This window comes from Liolophura sinensis, chromosome 2 (genome assembly GCF_032854445.1).
Source record: "Liolophura sinensis isolate JHLJ2023 chromosome 2, CUHK_Ljap_v2, whole genome shotgun sequence".
In the NCBI taxonomy this organism is placed as follows: Eukaryota; Metazoa; Mollusca; class Polyplacophora; order Chitonida; family Chitonidae; genus Liolophura; species Liolophura sinensis.
In genome coordinates, this window is record NC_088296.1 from 21,067,736 (window position 1) to 21,088,488 (window position 20,753).

Consider the following 20,753-nt stretch of genomic DNA (forward strand, 5'->3'; position numbering starts at 1 on the left):
TTCCCTAATAGTTTGTGTTATAGGTCGTTTTGGGAATTGGCCCGATGATTATTTACCTGGACGAGATTATTGCTGTTACTAATTGACGGCCGTTATGCGAATGTCTGTTTGGACACATGGATCCAGTACAGTATAACACAACTCTGTGATGCTTACTCAGTGCCAGACACTACTATGCGTACGGTACTGTGCGATACTGTGCGAATCACATTCGCTCAGTGTTTAGCAGCTACTGTGCGATACCGTAAGCTTTAAGCGACGTGCTGTGCGGTAAATGGCTCTACCATTGTGCGTACATGTCTGGAATTAGTACACAGTACTTCTGGGTTTTTGGACATTTCTGAATAGTAATCACATAGTTTAGAACCGCACACTAGCGGTTTTCACGCCACGATTTGGCCGCTCTTAAAACAGTTCTTTTTCGCTGAATCTCCGTTTATCTGAAACACCTTTTTATTGCCTAACACGAATCGAAACTTGTTAGTTTTAAGTTGTTGAAGATGGAATTATATTTACTGGCATGGCCTAAAATTTCTCTCAATAATTGAATTGGAGAGAGGCAACTGCTAAACTGAGCATTTTGTTGCTCTAGGTTACAATTGTCCAGTGCCAGTACATCAAGGTTATCATCCACTACCTTCCAGTGCGATCCACAAAACACTTTTCTACAATCAGCAAATCTCCCTAAATCAGGATAAACGAGCAAATAGACGGGAACGAAATTTTACGTAACTTAGGGTTCTCCTTGTTTATGATTGTTGCTTTGTTACATCGATAGAAAACAGTGAGCAGTGGTTTACCCCGGGTACATCACCTTCTCTTACCCATAAAACCAACCGCAGTCTTGTTTACCGGTTTAAACAACATTCAAATGAGTAAATACATCAGCAAATTAAAAAAAAAACAAGTCTTTGTAAAATTCATTAGGCAAAGTCGAACTTCCTGTCTCAGAGGTCAAAATATCATCAGCGTAATATTGTCTTAAGCCACGATCACACAATGCGATTTCGAGTCGAATAGTCGAAAGAAAATAAGGTATGCGCCTATTGCATACAATTGTAGTATACCACAAACCGGATTGTCTGAAAGCCGATTATTCACAATAAAAAGATGTGTTTTGTTCTGATGCAAGCGTTTCAGATATTTACGATAAAAACACATGCTTTTATAACTAAACAAAGTGTTCATGAACAGACACCAGGATTCAGTTATAAAATATAACTCGGGTGTTTATAACCGGAAAATCTGTTCTAATGTGTATAAAACAGGCTGGTCCTTTTTTATTCTAGTTGTCGAATTCAGAGAGTCTGTGCGATAAATTGCATTTTGTAAACGCAGCTTGAAGCGAAAATAGAACAGACCCATATTTCACCCTATATACAAGCCGAGCTCACACGATGCAATTGTTGGATTCTGAAACTAAATTTATATGAAGTTTGGTTAGGTCTTGTTTTTCGTTCGACAGGTCGGCTTGACACTCGCACCACATGAATATCGAAATCGGTGAATGTGTCATCTTGAGTCCAGACAGGGATTCCCTCACTGTGTGCAAATAAATAAGATTGCCACCATAAAAATGTCAAACATTCTTGGATCTGGGAGTAGAAACTGATGTAAATGTATGTGACCAGGCGTCAACCATTATCCACTTCAGGAATGAATAATCGCAAGAAATATTTCCAAAACAACGTTTAACAGAAACACGACCTCTGAAATAAGAATGTATCTAATATAAAGAAACTAGAACGATTAATGCAAAGAGAATCTGTCAAGTTTTCAATGATGTCGCAAATGTAGAAAGACTAACAGCATAGAGAGAGAAACCAGAGCAATGAAGACGGTATTGTAATTGATGAATGGTCATACATAACTGTTGAAACATACAATCATATCATCAGCGAGAATTACCTTAGCATACTTCAGTTCGTTACTGCGGCTGATATACATAGGCTTACTAGAGGACATGAAATTTAAAATTCTCCGCCGCATGGAATTTAAAAATCTACGTCAACCAGTGCAAGGCAACTACGCACACCGGTTGCTTCACGACAAATCTTTACATGTACTTTGTCAGGGATAGGGACATCTCTTACCAAGTTCCTCGTCACCTTATAGAGGCTTGAAACCAATTAGCAGTAAGTTTATACTTTTGTATTTTGACATGGCTGACAAGCAAGAATATTAAATAGACAAGGGATTTTCACAACAATTTGGACGGACGGATTGATTAGCACTTGGAAGCACAACAAAATCTTTGCTGGCAGTCTGACTGATCCGATCCCTGTGAGTTCAAGTTGTGCTCAGGCTGACTTCCTCACCAGCCATACGTAGGAAGATCTTCTAGCAGCCCGCGAATGGTCGTGGGTTTCCTTCCACCATAATGCTGGCTGCCGTCGTATAACTGAAATATCCTTAAGCACGGTACGGCGTAAAACAACAAAGAATTAAATAACTTAAAATGATACTCGTGTGTATATGGATAAAGAGTTGAGACTGCATGTACACTAAAGCCAGCTATTCAACGTACAGACACCTGACACATATATTTCCCACGGTACTATACCAGAGCTGGTGAACGGCCATTCACCTGTAGCGGACGTTACAGCTTATGTTTGTTCCCTGCATGCGTTTTTGATATCTTTTGTTGTCTTTCAATAATATGAATATAGTTACCCAGGAATTCCTCTTTAAAATTATATTCCGCTGGTGGGAATGGTGTGTACTGTTAGGTTTTAAAGTGGTGATTAATAAACATGTGCACAAAAACCACGTGCGACACGTATTCAGAGCAGTTTCCATGGCTTTCGAGTTACCGATGTTGTTACATTATTTTGAGAATTTGACACAATATGAGAGTATTTCAAGGTCTAGTTCTCTTTTCTGACTGATGCTGGATTCCTCTCTGGCCGTATGTGGGAAGGTGTGGCAGCAACCTGCGGATGGTCGTGGGTTTCCCCCGGGCTGTGCCCGGTTTCCGCCCACCATAATGCTGGCCGCCGTCGTATAAGTGAAATATTCTTGAGTACGGCGTAAAACACCAATCAAAAAAAAAAAAAAAATCAAAAAAAAATCTTTTCTGACCGACGTATTATCTAGGTCCTCTTTTGTATGTTACGCCTCAAACTGGAAAAGTGAGGGGATTTCCCTACACAACGACAGTGGTTCAGTCTAATGAAATGAAGTACTGAAACTATATATTATGTCTGTCAGTCTCCACATGTCGTCTGTTATATTACTTCCAGAAAGAGAACGGTCAACCACCAAAAAAAAAAAGACGTTTTAGTGAACAGTATGTTCTAATCCTTTAACCATGCTGTGCACATGAATGTGATCCAAGGGTGTTCTAATTGGATTGTTTTCATTCCCGTACCAGGACCACGTTCCACTTCTTGGCCTCCGAGCGCTCCTTTTCACTCAGTTTCTAAATGGGTGTTCTTCGAGGGGCCTGCGTTCGGTGGGGTGGCACACCGGTTCGGTTTGCGAGAATGTAGGTGCGGGCGGGGAATGTGTGGGCTGGTTATTTAGTGCAAAGCTCCAGGTGCCGCTTTACTTTTGAGAATTTAATCCCGTCCAGGTAGACCCGTTGTTAGGCTGTGATTTTCCACGCCCTATCGCCCTCCCCTTTTGTTACTGCATTGCTTACTATGGAATGCCATATGTAGTGGGTGTTATAATCTTTCTACCGTGAGTTTTTGGCCGGCTCGATCGCGTGTTTTCCTGGTGTATTATATCTGTTCCTCTTTTTCTTCCGTCTTCATTATATATAAATGTGACTAAGTACATTTGCATTTATATTTTGCGACTGGTTACACATGATTTGCATTTATATTTTGCGGCTGGTTACACATGACTGTCATTTCTGCCATGCAATTTATCTATTATTGTTGATTTATTTGTTTATTTAATTGATTGGCCTTTCACACCTTACCCGAGAATATTTCACTTATACGACGGCGGCCAGCCTTGGGTTTCCATCCCCCGGGGCAGAGCCCGGAGGTGGGGGGAACCCACTGCCATAAGCAGGTTGCTAACAAACCTTCACACGTAAAGCCCGAGGAGAATCCAGCATGAGCTGGACTTGAACTCACATTGGTGAGAGACTCCTAGGTCATTAGGCCCTACGCTGCACTAGCGCACTAATCAACCTATTCTAGTGGATGTTATCATGTATGTCAAACGCGTGCTGTTGCTTCTTGTTAGTCATTGTATTTTTTCGTACCTGTATGTTGTAAAGATCTCGTTGGGCAATACATCTTCACAAACTCATTTCATTTCTTCTGTCAGTTTGTGCATGAACCTGAAATCATTCAAATGTGCGCCTGCGCAAAATGTTTTATGGATCTGATACAGATTTTATGTCATTATCGCTGTTAAGCACAGCTGCTTCCTTATTTGTTGTATGTCAAGTTTTCCCGCTACTTGATGCTCTGTTTAAAACCTGAATAACTCAATCCTTTTCATTTCTTTCTGGTAACTGTTGGATCCACATAGTTTATTTTTCTTTCATGACGCACTTAAAAAATATTTCACTCGTGTGTGTGTGTTCACGTCATGGGCGTTTCAAACGTGATACGTTACGTGGTAACCATTGACACATGTGTGTGCAGGTGGTCGCCATTTCAGTGCTGGTGTGGTTAGTTATCGCCTTTGACATGGGTCGGTGCACGTGGTTTCCTGTTTCACACGGACTAGTTTATACAATAACCATTTCACAGGGTTTTATGCACCGGGAGCCATTATACAAAAATGGAAATGCACCTGCTAACTAGTATTAGTGCAACTGGAGGATATTTGAGACAGATGAGTCTACGAGTACTATAGTTTCGCACTGTTTTGCTGCTGATGTACACCTGAAACATCGATTGGTTTTTATTTCCCAATATACAGCTTAGGATTTGTTCTGACAGTTCTGGCGGCAACCTGCTGATGGTCGTGATTTTCCCTAGGCTTTGTCCAATTTCCTCACGCCATAATGCTGGGCGCCGGTCGTATAAGTGCAATATTCTTGAGTACAGCGTAAGACATCAGCCAAATAAATAAATAAATGTATTCCAACATATAAGAGAAAAAGGAAACCTCACAACTTTCCTTTTGGGACGAATAAATCACATAAAACTACAGTTTTCCTAAGGCCCCAATGATCAGTCCGGAAATTGATAGCGGTCAAAAATAAATGTGTGTGGGGAATAACCCGACTGGGGTGGCTAAGCAGGCCTCACGTTCCCGGTAAGTTCAAAGTTTACGTCATTTCCAACAACATCCGACTACTAGCGGAAATTATGCATAAAAGAGAGTTATTATAATATATTTTTTTTTCTAATTTGGTTTCGGCATATCTTTCTTCATTTTTCGTAAAGCCATAGTTTTTGTTTTGTAATGCTTTTTCATTCGTATCCTTTTAATGAAAAACTGTACAATCGACTTAAGTCAAAAGTTCAAATCACTTTAAAATAATCTTTCTCACGTAAGAAGGTTAGAATATTGCTTGACAACGTAAATTCTGTGGTAAAAAATCATTGTAAAACAAATTTTAAACGAAAAGGAGCAACCAAGTTTAATGACTGAAATTTTTATTGAAGTGTAAGATCGCTGTGTGATCCAGGGGACTGGTATACATTTTTTTACAGCTGGAAGCCTTTCCTCGTGTGTGTCATTCATTCCGTGTAATATACCAGCTGCTATAAGATGTACATGTGCATCCAATTACATTTCCTTGGACAACAAACTCTGGTTTTCTTCGTCTGCAATATAACAGTGTATATCTATAGGTGATAAGCAAATAATGGAATCAAGTCTTGGACTTCTCGGATTGAACTTGATTTAGTACCCTCTTTTGCTGATTACACGAATATAAATCTCATGCGGTGGGCAAGAAGGGTGTGGTCACTGAGGCATAGACAAGAGTACACCATAAGCTGATTAAAAACATGCCTGTACGATATATACCGCCATTGTAAAACTGGGATAGATCATTGTCATATGACATCTTTGTTAGGGGATGTTACCGCACAGCCTAAGTTGTAATGAGAAATAAATATTCTTACTTAAGCTCTAAAACCTAATCTATTAAATTGACAGAATATCGAATATGTTTCTTTTATTAAGTTGACTGGCGTTTCACGCCGTACTCAAGAATATTTCACCCATATTTCACCCAGCATTATGGTGGGAAGAAACCGGAAAGAGCCCTGGGGAAACCCACGATCATCCGCAGGTTGCTGCAAGACCTTCACACATACGATGGGGGAGGAAGTCAGCATAAGCTGGACTTGAACTCACAGCGTATTGGTGAGAAGCTTCTTGGTCAATGTGCCTGACTGGCGTGATAACCTGATGGGCCACGGAGGCCCCCAGACTGTTCCGCTATGCATGACAAACATTCCCTCTTTACTCCAATAGAGTAATTGTACTGGTGTTTTATAGCATGTGTTATACATAATGCACATGAGTAGTTCAGGGTACTGTCCCAGGCAAAAATGCTTCAGCAATCTCAAAAAGATTGATTTTGGGCCATTTACCGTACAGCTGTCTCGATTTTGTCAATAGACAATTAAGTTTAACCACAGGGGAACGAACCAGTTTTTCTGGATTTTCTTTTCTTCAGCGTTGTCTTTCAGAAATCGCTTTGTCACTTCACTTATGTCTCTACCTTTCCAAAAGCGCACAGACAGAAACTTGTGTAAAAAGGGTATATACCAGTAATGATCCTCACTGTGATAGTATAGTTGATTTACTCACGGCACGTTTAAGTCTGAGCCGTGACACCTTACTATACCCGGAGTCTGTTGTTGAGACAAGCCTTGGAATGGTAAAAATGACGAGTTTCATATTGTGGACTTCTTGTTTAATTGCCTGGATACAGGCTGCATCGACAAATGATGCAAGAGAAGAGGCTTTTCATCCAGGTAGAGTGTATTGCTGTTTTACATTTGATAAAGGGTTAATATCATATTGTATTTGTTTAATAGCTGTTAGGTTTGTACATGGATGAAGTTAGATTAATTAGTCTAACTGAGTTGTTTGATATTCTCCCGTGGGCCCCTGTGACCCAGGGATTAGCGTAGTGTTGTCTGTTCGTTTTAGGGAGTCGCCTATTTTCAGCTGCCTGTAAAATTAGTCATTCTCGCTACCAACATTGCCTTTAGTCAGTGACACGTAACAACATAAGCTGTACAAATTGATATATTTGAAGTTCACATTATTGCATGAAATTGCCGTTAGAACACATTTTGTAATTCATAATGTTAAAGTCCATAAAACCCGTTTCGACAGCAAGACTCTATTGCCTCGAGTGATGTCATAATTATTAAAAAAAAAACAGTGGCATGCTTAATACTGAGCGCAGTTCAACATGTTTTGATGGCGCGCGACACGAGTTTCCTAAACTGCTCCCAAAATCGATCTTACTGTAAACCCTGTTTCTGCCTCTTTCATATTTGAGATTGTCTACAGGTTTTAGTATGATATAACCTTAATAAATGAATAAATTTTATCTGTTGTAGTATATTATCTCACGGCAGTATGGTTTTAAAGTTGGGTGTTAGGAAATTATCTTATAAAAACAATGTAGTCTATTCGCTGAGAGTATAGTGTAGGATGTGTTACTGCGTGGAGTCTGTTCTTACTGCATGTTGGTGCATCTATTGTAAAGTAAATTACTCTTCACGCCCATTGCCTAGCATGCCACTGGTTTTTTAATAATTATGACGTCACCCTAGGCAATGAGTTCTTGCAGTGGAAACTTACCTTATGGAGTTTAACATCATGAATTAGCAAAAAGTGTTCTAATTTGATTTTGAATTTGCAAGAATTTGAACTGCCAACATATCCATGTGTAGAGCTTGTGTTGTTACTTGTAACTAGCTTAAAACAATTTTGGTAGCTAGTATGACTGACTACAGACAGCTGAATATAGGCGCCTCTCTAAAGGAACTAAACTACAGCGCGCCAAAACACGTCAGGGGCCTTTCATGTATGTGAAGTTAACATCCAGCTCATGTGGCTTCATCTCCACTCGCTTGTGAGAGTCTCTGTCACCAATTTGCAGATGGTTGTGGGTTTCTCCCAGGCTCTGCCCGATTTCCCCCCACCATAAAACTGACCACCGTCGTATTAGTGAAATATTTTTGAGTACGGGGTAAAGCACCAAACCAGTCCAATCCAAGTTGACACTCTCCTGTGTTTGGTGGTAATAAAATGAATCTCAAATTGGCCGGCGTCAGTTACAACCAGTAGAAATGCGCACATTTTGCCAATCTAAGCTCACCAAGGTCATTTCACTGTTCTCGCCTGTCCCATAGAGGAATTGAATATCAGATAACAGTCAGATAACATCTGTACGTTTTCAATGCCCATTAGGCCTATTCCATGGAGTTTATTATTTGCTTGCAAATGATGTTTTAGGTTGCTGGGATGTACTTGAAGCTTCGGCTACATGTGTATATGTCTTCTTAACAAGAACAGTAATCATGGTGTCGTTTTCTTTTCCATTTGGTTTGTCCTTCTTTTTGGGCAGTTAACGTCCAAAGATTGGATCTTTCTTCGTCACCTTAATTTATAGCTCCCGTTTAGTCACAACTATCTGAACTCCTAAAGGCGAGTCTAGCGTAGGTAACAGTGACTGATATTTGGGACATCAGCTAACTCCTAGAGCTTCTTGCTGACCTAGTTGCTCAAGTTTGGAAATTTCGTAGCCTAATCCTTCTAATCGGCTACAACAAGTTTTAACGGCCCTTATCTTTTATTTAACCTTTCCCAAATCTTATAAAGATAATAACAGACTTACAGCATAAAGAGTAAAACCAGAGCAGGGGGGATAGTCTTATGGTTGACAAATGGCCGTACATAACAGGTAAAACCTCTGATGACCTCCGGCTTGATTGCTTGTATCGGATGGCCCTTTGCCTATACTTGGGCCATGTGTCTGTTGATTCCTCCGAGGGAAAGTGAAATACACTGACATGACAGTGGTTACATAAGAAAACTGTCTGTAACAAAATACATAGGACAGAAATATTGCTACCAAATTTTTTCGGCAGCCATCCAGGCAAAGATTTTTTTTATTTCTGACTCTGGAAATGAAATGGAAGTCCACGATGTTGTAAGGCGGAATTTTGGCCAATTGCTGCCAAGAAAAGACCAAGCCTCTCAGCATAGAGAGCAAGTACAGAGAAGCGACGAGAGTGTTATTGTTGGCAATTGGTCAAGAAGAGGCGCGGAGCTATGGACACCTTAGCCTCTATCCAGCATCATGGTAGTTGCTTCAGACAATAGAATCGTTGATTTTTGCAAGTCAGATTAGGAAAAACATATCACAATTTATAGTTAAACCTACATGTAGTTTGATTTTGACCTACATACGGATTGGTCGTAGAACAAAAATCACCGTGTTAGTTTTATTAATGTTCGACATGTTTAATTTTTATTGTTCTCTTTTCTTCTTTCTAATCTAAATTTATCATTTACTTTTTTTATTTCCTTTTACTTGTTTTATTTTTTCTTTTTAATTTTTGTTAATTTTAGTGTTTGTAGAATCCATAAATTTCAGTGGTAATTTTTAGGTGGAATATCTATGTTAATAGTTTCATTTCCGAGACGAAAAGCCGGATTTTGTGTTTTGTAACACACAGTATTAAAGGTTACATGTGTAATGACACCCAAGGTACATGTGATATACAGTGACCCTGTGATAGCAATGGATGTCAAGATGTTAACGTTTGAGTTAGGTATTTGTCAGTCATCATGTTTCACCTTTGTCTTATTGTGATATTGTTTTACAGTAGAAAAGACACAAGAACATGAAAGAGCTATACGGGGAATGTTGTGTGAGTGCTGCAGGTGGATTGGATGTCGACTCGGAAGCTGCAGGGCATATTGTGCTGTGTGCCCTTTTAAACATGTATTAAGAGAAAGATTACAACAGACGAACCTTCGCTGAATTCAAGAGAGCAGTTCAGCCTCTATGCAAAAGAGTGTGTCCAAATTTTTTCAACCTTTGGCTCGAAAACTACTCAATACACAGTTATGCACTCTTTTATCTGAAGTATGTACAACATAAATTGTTACATTTTTGCTGAAACAATTTTTGTATTAATGAATGTTGATTAAATAGTTCCGCGCAAGGTCACAGGTGGTGAGGCTAAGTCTTAACATGCCTACTTGTGTCTCACAGGCTCCAATGTTCACGCTTGTCTAGTGGTTCAATTGATGTAAATTGAGCATAGAGAGCGAAGCATGCGCTGTAAGGAGTTTGACTTTCTGCTCCCTTTGCAAATTAGGCCGTACCAATAATGTTAGTGTAGATGGAGCTTATAAAAGCTAATTACTTAATTGCTAACATGAGATCACACAACGGCTCAAGGTGCCATGTTTTCTTCCGTCTGTTCTAAATATATTTGTCAAGTTACTATTATTAATTCTAACGCTCCTCACACTGTACAAAAATATAATGTTATATTTATGTATAGTTCTCAAGAGGGTGGGGGCCTCCGTGGCTCAGCTGGTTAGCACGCTAGCGCAGCGTAATGACCCAGGAGTCGCTCACCAATGCGGTGGCTGTGAGTTCAAGTCCAGCTCATGCTGGCTTCCTCTCGAGCCGTACGTGTGAAGGTTATCCAGCAACCTGCGGATGGTCGTGGGTTTCCCCCGGGCTGTGCCCGGTTTCCACCAACCATAATGCTGGCCGCCGTCGTATAAGTGAAATATTCTTGAGTACGGCGTAAAATACCAATCCAAAAAAAAAAACAAAAAAAAAAATCTCCAGACGGTGTAAAAGATTCTGAAATTTTTTTTATTCAGGAATCCTAACTTTTTTTACTGTATTATGTATTTCTTTCATTTTATTGTTATGACATTTGTATTGAGTCATTTGTGAGTAACTTGAACATATTTTACAAGGAGTAATTTGATTTTTCAGTGCAAACAGTTATTGTATCAACCCTCTTAAAAATAAAACATAGAATGATTTTAAAATATAGATATAAATATGTGTGTAGTGTTTAGGTGTTGTGTTCTAAGTCGTTGTATTGACAATTTCTTTTATTGAGGAATCATAGCGACATGTTGGTTCGAAAATGTTCTTCCCTGTGATATGGTGGGATAAGTGATGACTGACTATTGCCCATTAGCAAGTGTGACAGTTAACTGAACTTTTGATATCTTATTGTTATCATTCGATTCATATTAGCTTCCTCTCCAGTCGCACGTGGGAACATCAGTCAGCAACCTTTACATCTTCATTGTTTTCTTCCTAGCCCTACCTGATTTTCCTTCCACCATAATGTTGACCTTCGTCATGTAAATGAAACATATTTGACTACACAAATTCAAAAAAAAATAAACAAAATACCAATCAAATACATAAATAAATAAATTCTTTTAATAATATTTTTATCATTCTCCAGTCAATTCGGTCAAAGAACGCGAATAAACACAGGTGAGATGTATATGCATAAGTAGTCTATTCCGATTGCATATACAGTAGTGAACACGCGCTGTACAGTGAGGTGTAACAGGTGTTCAGATAGAGGTATATACATATAGTCTCTCTTAAGGAGTGGGACATAATTCTCATGGGTATACAATGCCACCCAGAGCGACTATTTCAGCGACTAAGTCTAGTTCTCGCTTCTTAGCCACATATTACCGATGACCTGTTTTGTAAGTTGCGGAAAGCAGAAAACTGGGGGGATTCCCCTTACAAGCGAGCTTTTAGATATTTTCATTTTCATGTGTAGATTAACAGCTCTCCTCTGATTGCGTGGGTACTTCAGCAAGGGGCTGTTAAAGTACTTGCTAAAGTACATGCACACTACCTCATTGTTTATTTTTTTTTTTTTCATTATTTTTTCTAACGCTAGAAAAATGCCAATCAAACCTGCACAAACGTGATTACAAGTTTAAAGTAGTAAGTAAATACAGGAAGTAATTATTACAAGTACGTAGACTTACAATTTATGTATTTATTTAATTGGTGTTTTACGCCATACTCAATAGTATTTCAGTCATATGATGGCGGCCAGCACTAATGGGGGGCAGAGACCGTGGGAAACCCACGACCATGTGCAGTCAGACCTTTTCACTTACGGCCGGAGATGGAGACCTACAAGTGTTTGGGCACCAATTTTTGTAATCCACTCTATTTGTTTATGTAAGAAAAATTTACAGTCCAAATATGGTGTATATTTTTACACATTATAATAAATAAATAAGACTCGAAATGTTTTATTGGTTTAATTTATCCAATGCGTTTCAATTGTTTCTTTCCATTTCTCCAAACCATCAGGATTTCGTGCGTACGCTATCACGGTCGTGATAAGATATTGAGTCTGAAGCCCATAATTACTTACATTTTTCATCTGGCCGAAGGTCTGACAGCAACCTGCGGATGGTTGTGCGTTTCCCCAGTGTATGCCCAGTTTCCTGTCACCATAGTGCTGGCCACAACCTTATGAGAGAAATATTATTGAGCAGGGCGTACTCGATCCAGTTCAATCCAATTCGTCACTCTCCTGTGTTTGGTGGTAATAACATGAATCTCTCATAGAGGCCGGTACCAATTACGGCCAGCAGAATTCATTCGGGCATTTGGTCAGTCTCAGCTTACCACGGTCACTTTACCGTACTGCCCTATCCCACGGAGGACTTGTATGTATCAGCCAGATGACACATTAGGCCTATTCCATGTCATGTTACTTGAAAGTAGAGAAAAACATGCCCTAGGTTGTTTGAATGTACTTGAAGCTTCGGTTATATATATATATATATATATATATATATATATATATATATATATATATATATATATATATATATATATATATATATATATATATATATATACTCTTCCTGACGACGATTAGTTGATTATTGACAGTAGCAGTCAACTGAACGTTAATTTGAATCCACTCTCCCTCTTAGTCCTTGATTGACATTATTTTCAAAAGTATCCGACCAATGGCGGAAAATTTGCATAAAACAAAGGTGTTACTACGAGTTATAAAATATGTGAGTTATATAAAATTGGGAACAACTCTTTTTATTTCTTTGAAAATCTAAAGTTCGTTTTGGAGTTGATTTTCGTGCATCATTTCTGCAAATAAAGCTGTTATAATCATTGACTCGATACATTGGCTATGTAGGATGCATGGCACGTCGTGCTGGGTACATATATAGTAAAACACATTATTCAGCGTGGATCTGTGGGTTTTCAGATTACTATGGAAGCCTGACCACATCATTTTAAACAAACTTAATTTGTTTCAAATATCGCAACCCCTGTTTCGAAAAAGTTGTAAGGGATTAGTTTATTATTAATTTTTACGACCGCTGTTTAACGCCAAACTTTACATTTATACGATGGCGTTCAATTGCATAGGTGGCGGAAGTTAGAGTAGCCTGCGTAAACTTCCGACCTTTGGTAATTTACTGGCAAACTTCCCTATCTGTGACATGCAGGAAAGCCCAGCGTACTGATGGAGGACAAGTGGACTTCACCGAATCTTAGGCTGCAAAAATTGTCACAGGAGCGTCATCAATTGCTTAATTGTCCACGGCCCATTTGTAAAACTCGTGCTATTTATTAATATTTTTTTTTATGCATGTATTCATGTATTAATAGACTGATAAATCACGCTGAATGATAAGGAAACTGTTTTACATAGTACTCGAGAACTTTGTTCTTTAATAAATCGTCAATTGACGAAAGGACTGATAAAGGCATTGGGCCTCCGTGGCTCAGTTGGTTAGCGCACTAGCGTAACGTAATGACGCAGGAGTCTCCCACCAATTCGATCGCTATGAGTTCAAGTCCAGCTCATGCTGGCTTCCTCTCCAGCCGTGTGAAGGTTATCCAACAACCTGCGGATTGTCGTGGAATTCCCCCAGACTCTACCCTGTTCGTATAAGTGAAATATTCTCAAGTACGTCGTAAAACACCAATCAAATAAATAAATAAATAAAGTAAATAAAGACGTCGTATCTAAATGTACAGTTTTACTATATCAACTGTTTTCGATTGACCATTCTTTTGTGACGTCACAGTTAATATACTAACTGGAATTTCCAGCACGCTTTGGAGTGTTCCCCAAGCAGGAAACACCGATGGTGCTTTACGTGTCGTGTGCAAAGTAAAATAACCCATTTCACCTCGTACCGTAACTTTGTGTTAACCATGTCAGTCAGCTATTGAATGCACTTTATATTTTCTATTATAATTGCCCTTAAAAACTTTCTCGTCTTAATTATGTATACAGTGATACTTCAAACAAAGGTTTTCGTACTATCATCGCTTTCAAGCCAAAATGCTCTTGTCGATCACCTCCCAACTAAGTTTGAAATGCATGACACATAAAGTTATTTATTTATTAATATGATTGGTGTTTCATGCCGAACTCAAGAGTATTTCACCAATACGACGGCGGGCAGTATTATGGTAGGAGGAAAGCGGTAGGATTCCGTCCTATTGTCGCACTGTATATTCTTTCTTAGTTCCTTAATAGTTTGCGTTACACGTCGTTTTGGGAATTGGCCTGATGATTATTTACCTTGACCAGATTACTGTTCTTACTCTTTGACGGCTGGTATGCTAATGTCTGTTTCCACGTATAGATCCAGTACAGTATAACACCACTCTGCGATGTTTACACACTGCCAGGCATTGCTGTGCGATTCACAACCGCTGAGTGAGTGTTTTGTCGCTACTGTGCGAGACCGTAAGGTTTAAGCCACTATTGGCTGTACATTATGCATATATGTATTAGCACAAGTACTTCTGAGTTTTTGGACATTTCTGATCAGTATCAAACCGCACTCAGCGGTTTTTACGGCACGATGTGACTGGGTAAAACAGCTCTCTATCTCCTAAAACAGTTCTTTATCGCTTCAATCTCCAGTCACCTAAATCAGGTCTTTATAGCCTAAACTCCATTTATCTAACACAGTTCTTTATCGCCTAACCCCAATCCGGGCAAATTTGAATCTGAGAATTCTAGAAAATTGTGAACTTTAAGTTGTGAAGAGGAGTTTACATTTACTGTCACGACCTAAAATTGAATCAAAAATTGAATGATTTGAGAGAAGTAACTGCTATACTGAGCATTTTGTTGCTCTTGGTTACAATTGTCCAGTGCCAGTAAATCAAGGTTATTGCCCAATACCTTCCAGTGCAATCCACAAAACACTTTTCTACAATCAGCAAAACTCCCTGAATCAGGACAAAAGAGCAGCCAGACTTGAGCAAAATTTTTACGTAACTTAGGGTTCTCTGTATTTATGATTTTCGCTTTTGTTACATCATTGAAAAATATTCAGGCACTAGTTTACCATAAGCGAATCAGCTTCTCTTACCCATAAAACCAACCGCAGTCTTTTTTAACATTCAAAGGGTTAAATACGTAAGCAAATAAACAAAAAAACAAGTCTTTGTAAAATTCATCAGGTAAAGTTGCAGACAAGCCAACGACAGCTGAAGTCAAACTTACTGTCCCAGACGTCAAAAGATCATCTGCTGAATAACGCCTTAATCACACGGTGCGAGTTTAGTGTCCAATAATTGAAAGAAAATAACTTATGCGCCTATTGCATACAACTGTAGTACACGTCAAATCGGATTGTCTAAAAGCGGATTATTCACAATAAAAAGATGTGTTTTCTTCTGATGCAAACGTTTCAGATATTTACGATAAAAACACATGCCTTTATTACTAAATAAAGTGTTTATGAACAGACACCAAGATTCAGTTATAAAATATAACACAAATGTGCTAACAAGCGGGACATCTGTTTTAGTGTGTATGAAACAAACTGGTCGTTCTTTTATTCCAGTTGTCGAATTCAGAGAGTCTGTACGATAAATTGTATCTAGTGAACGCAGCTTAAAACGAAAATAGGACAGACCCGTATTTCACCCTCTATACAACTCAAGCTCACACGATGCAATTGTTGGATTCTGAAACTATAAAAAGTTTGGTTAGGTCTTGTTTTTCGTTCAACAAGTCGACTCGACACTCGCACCACCTGAATATCGATTTCGACGAATCCAGACAGGGATTCCCTCATTGTGTACAAATAAAAAAGATTGCCACCATAAAAATGTAAAACACTCTTGGATCTGGGCATAGAAACAGATGTACATGTATGTGATCAGGAGTCAGCCATTATGGACTTGACAAATGAATAATCAGAAATAAAAGAAATAGAAACAGAAAAACCACCAAAGAAATAAGAATGTATATGATATAAAGAAACTAGAACGATTAATGCAAAGAGAATCTGTCAAGTGTTCAATTATGACCCAAATGCAGAAAGACTAACAGCATACAGAGAGAAACCAGAGCAGTGACAGCGGTATTGTAATTGATAAATTGTCATACATAACTGGTGAAACATACGCTCATATCATCAGCGAGAATACCTTAGCATACTTCAGTTCGTTACTGCGGCTGATATGCATAGGCTTGATAGAGGACATGAAATTTAAAATTCTCCGCCACATGGAATTTAAAAATCTACGTCAACCAGTGCAACGCAACTATGCACACCGGCTGTTGTACGACAAACCTTTACATGTACCTTGTCAGGGATAGGGGCATTTCTTACCAAGTTCCTCGTCACCCTATAAAGGCTTGAAATCAATTGGTAGTAAGTTTATGCTTTTGTATTTTGACATGGCTGACAAGCATATATATTATATAGACAAAGGATTTTCACAACAATTTGGACGGGCGGATTGATTAGCACTTGGAAGCACAACAAAGTGTTTGCTGCCAGTCTGACAGATCCGATCCTTGTGAGTTCAAGTCCAGCTCAGGCTGGCTTCCTCTCTAGCGATACGTAGATCTGCTAACAGCCCGCGAATGGCCGTGGGTTTCCTTTGCACCATTATGAGGGCTGTCGTCGTATAGCTGAAATATCCTTGAGCACGGTACGGCGTAAAACATCAAGCAAATAAATAACTTTAAATGATGCGCGTATGTGTATGGATAAAGAGTTGGGACTGCATCTACCCTGAAGCCAGCTATTCATCATGCAGACACCTGACACATATATTTCCCACGGTACTATACCAGAGCTGGTGAACGGCCATTCACCTGTAGTTGACGTTACAGCTTATGTTTGTTCCCTGCATGCGTTTTTGATATCTTTTGTTGTCTTTCAATAATATGAGTAGAGTCAACCAGGTAATCCTCTAAAAAATTATAATCCGCGGATGGAAATAGTGTGTACTGTTCGGTTTTTAATGTGGTAAACATGCGCACAAAAGCCACGTGCAACAAGTATTCAGAGCAGTTTCCATGACTTCACACCGAGGTACCGATGCTGTCACATTATTTTGAGAATTTGACACAATATGAGAGCATTTCAAGGCCTAGTTCTCTTTTCCGACCGACGTATTATCTAGGTACTCTTTTGTAGGTTACACCTCCAACTGGAAAAGTGAGGGGATTTCCCTACACAACGACAGTGGTTAAGTCCAATGAAATGCAGTACTGGATTATGTCATCTGTTATATTACTTCCAGAAAGAGAACGGCCAACCACCTAAAAAAAAGACGTTTCAGTGAACAGCCTAATCCTTTAACCATGTTGTGCACATGGATGTGATCCAAGGGTGTTCTAATTGGATTGTTTTCATTCGGGTGTCAGGACCACGTTCCACTTCTTGGCCTCCGCGCGCTTCTTTTCGCTGAGCTTCTAAATGGCTGTTCTTCGGGTGGCCTTCGTTCGGTGGAGTGGCACACTGGTTCGAGAGTGAGAATGTATGTGCGGGCGGGGAATGTGCGGTTATTTAGTCCAAAGCTCTACGTGCCGCCTTACTTTTGAGAATTTGATCACATCCTGGTAGACCCGTTGTTAGGCTGGGATTTTCCCTGTCCTATCGCCCTCCCATTGTGTTACTGCATTGCTTACTATGGAATGCCTTATGTGGTGGGGGTTATGTTCTTTCTACCGTGAGTTTTTGGCCGGCTCGATCGCGTGTTTTCTTGGTGTATTATATATGTTCCCCTTTTTCTCTTTATTTAATTGACTGGTCTGTCACGCCTTACTCAAGGACATTTCACTTATACGACGGCGGCCAGCAGTATGGTGGGTGGAAACCCGGCACAGCCCGGGGGAAACCCATGACCATCAGCAGGTTGCTGGCAAACCTTAACACGTTCGGGAGGAGAGAAAGCCAGAGGTTAACCCAGTTTATTTCCCTGCTTTCTGAAAAAAAAATTTGCAATCACTAATAATAAGAATGCCTAAGCCATTCATCTCTGCCTTAACAAAGAAGGTTCACTTCCGTCCTAGTTTCACACTATAGCCGTCTTTGTCCGGATACAATGGGTCGAGCTAAAGAGTTCATCCAACAACACCAACATATGTATATGTACCATGGCTGGATGTTTATTTCTTTATTTGACAAAACTACACAGTGGGACATCGGTCATTTAACGGTAAATGCTAGAATTGCCTCTTTTCAACATTTCCTTTCACATTAGGACGGTGTCTATACTGGTTTTAAGGGGATATCAATAGCTACATGTATAGTGTTGTATAGTGCTACCTTACAAAAATATGTCGCAGCCACCATACACGATACCCAAAGTACTTACAGTATCCTGGAACGGAGACAACCTGTACTCACCTATATTATACCGAGGTTTCTCCGAAGAAACATTAATATTTTCACTTTTAAACTCTGAGACCTCACCGTATTTACGATTGCATATCTGTATACACTCTGCGTTCACAGTTATGTTTAAAGAGGCTGTGCAGAAGAAGTTTGGCAAAACACCCGTAGTTAGTAATAAAATCTAACTTCCGTGTTTACCCATATTAGTTCCATTTGCCTATAAGAAAACCAGAGAAAACCGACAATCTTCTTCACATGAACACCTGATAAATAAACTACTATATTTAAATTATATTTATTTAATTGGTATTTCTCACTAAGAACATATCACTTGTAGAAAGACAGCCATCATTATGGTGGGAGGAAAGCCGGCAGAGCCATGGGGGTTATTCGACCACGCGCAGGAAAACTAGGCTTAAAGCCCCAGCTGATAGGATGCCTGAGCTAGGACAGTCATTTGATTGGCGGTTTTGTCTGTGTGCTGTGTGACACATCTTCGAAGAACCATTAGCGCAAGTCTCAGATAAATAATTATTTCAAAACAGTTTGTACACAGAAACTAAATGATTGATTGCAAAAGATATACAAAGTTATTGAATTCATTCTTGAAGAAGGATAACTGGAATGATATTAACGACTAAGTACACTAAAGCTAGACCTAAACACTGTATTATTGTTATCACCATTGGTATATAGTAATGATAGAAACAAAAATGACGATAACTGTAATGATGAATTTTAAACATGGCGAAAAGGAATGTGACACGTGTACCTGATCGCCATGCTATGGCTGCGGTGGCAAACTGATGTATCAGTTTCAACTTTATTCGGACAGTAGCGTATGGTAGATTGGTACAATAAAAACATCTTTTCATTTGCACTTATAGCTTAAAATAATAAGTGAGAGTGTCTACGCCATCAACAGATAATCGTGTTACTCCAGCTGACGAGATTTCCTCAGAGACTGTGATAAATCAGTCTTAGCGGGAGAGAATTGAATTAAATCCTTCCATAGCCACTTGCGACATTGTGCACAGTATTTCCGGCAAAGTCCCCTTGGGCATCTCCACCAGTGGCAAAATGAGCACAAGACATCCATCGGGCTAAAAAACTCACACCTTTTTCCGGTAGGATCTGTGAACAATATCCAGGTAGGACAAAGACGTTATTTGGCATACATGTACGTTATTTACTGCTTTGATTGTTGTTGAATGCTTTTTTAAAAGAATTTTACTTATTGACGACCTCTGTGTCGTATACGTGCAAGCTTTTCTGGTGGCAAATATGTGCATGCAAATGTACAAATGTTAGTAGAACCGTAAAGACGTATTCAATGAAAAAAATATACCACGTGAACGTCTAAATTTAATAAACTACTGACAAATGTTTACGTTTAAACGGGTTTTGACATGTCGACAGGGAGCTACCATGCTTTCTGGCAGGAATTTTTGGTTCCTACGACGTGGTGTTTCAGCCTTGTGACATCATCATGCAGCGATAACGCGTAATTGGTAAGGTCTGCAACAACCTGTGGAATGTCGTGGGTTTACCCAAGACTTTTTTCTCCACTATTATGCTGGCCGCGATCGTATCAGTAGATTGTAATAGAGTACACAGAGTGTACTGTAAATTGATAAAATTGTTTAAGAAAGTAAATTTGGGCGTTGAGAGTTTTACATAGGATGCTACTGACATTTTCTCTTCCAGTGTCGAACCGCTTCGGTGGCCTAATGGTTAGATACTACGGCAATGTCTAAGGAAAGTATTGTTGTTATTTTTCATTTGACGTCATGGTGAGCATTTGGGATTTTGAGTAATGTCCCTTTAATAGAGTTAACTATATCAAGCAAGGCATACGTATAAAATGCATATTACTGTTTTACTAGAGCTCCTCGTCATGATAACACGTTATAAACTTTTCTGGGGGTGGGCGGGGGGTGGAGGGGAGGGGGGTATAAGTATGGCTATTTTGTGCTCTCCAGGTGTAGGATGAAAAAATAAACGACCTGTTGACGCTAAGTACATTCTGTTATGCCCTTCAAAAGGTGTTATTTAACTATTTTATCATGATTTATTCGGGAAAACAAAGGCTTTATGCCTCGAGAGATATAGAGAGGACGGCTTACTGAGTATTCATA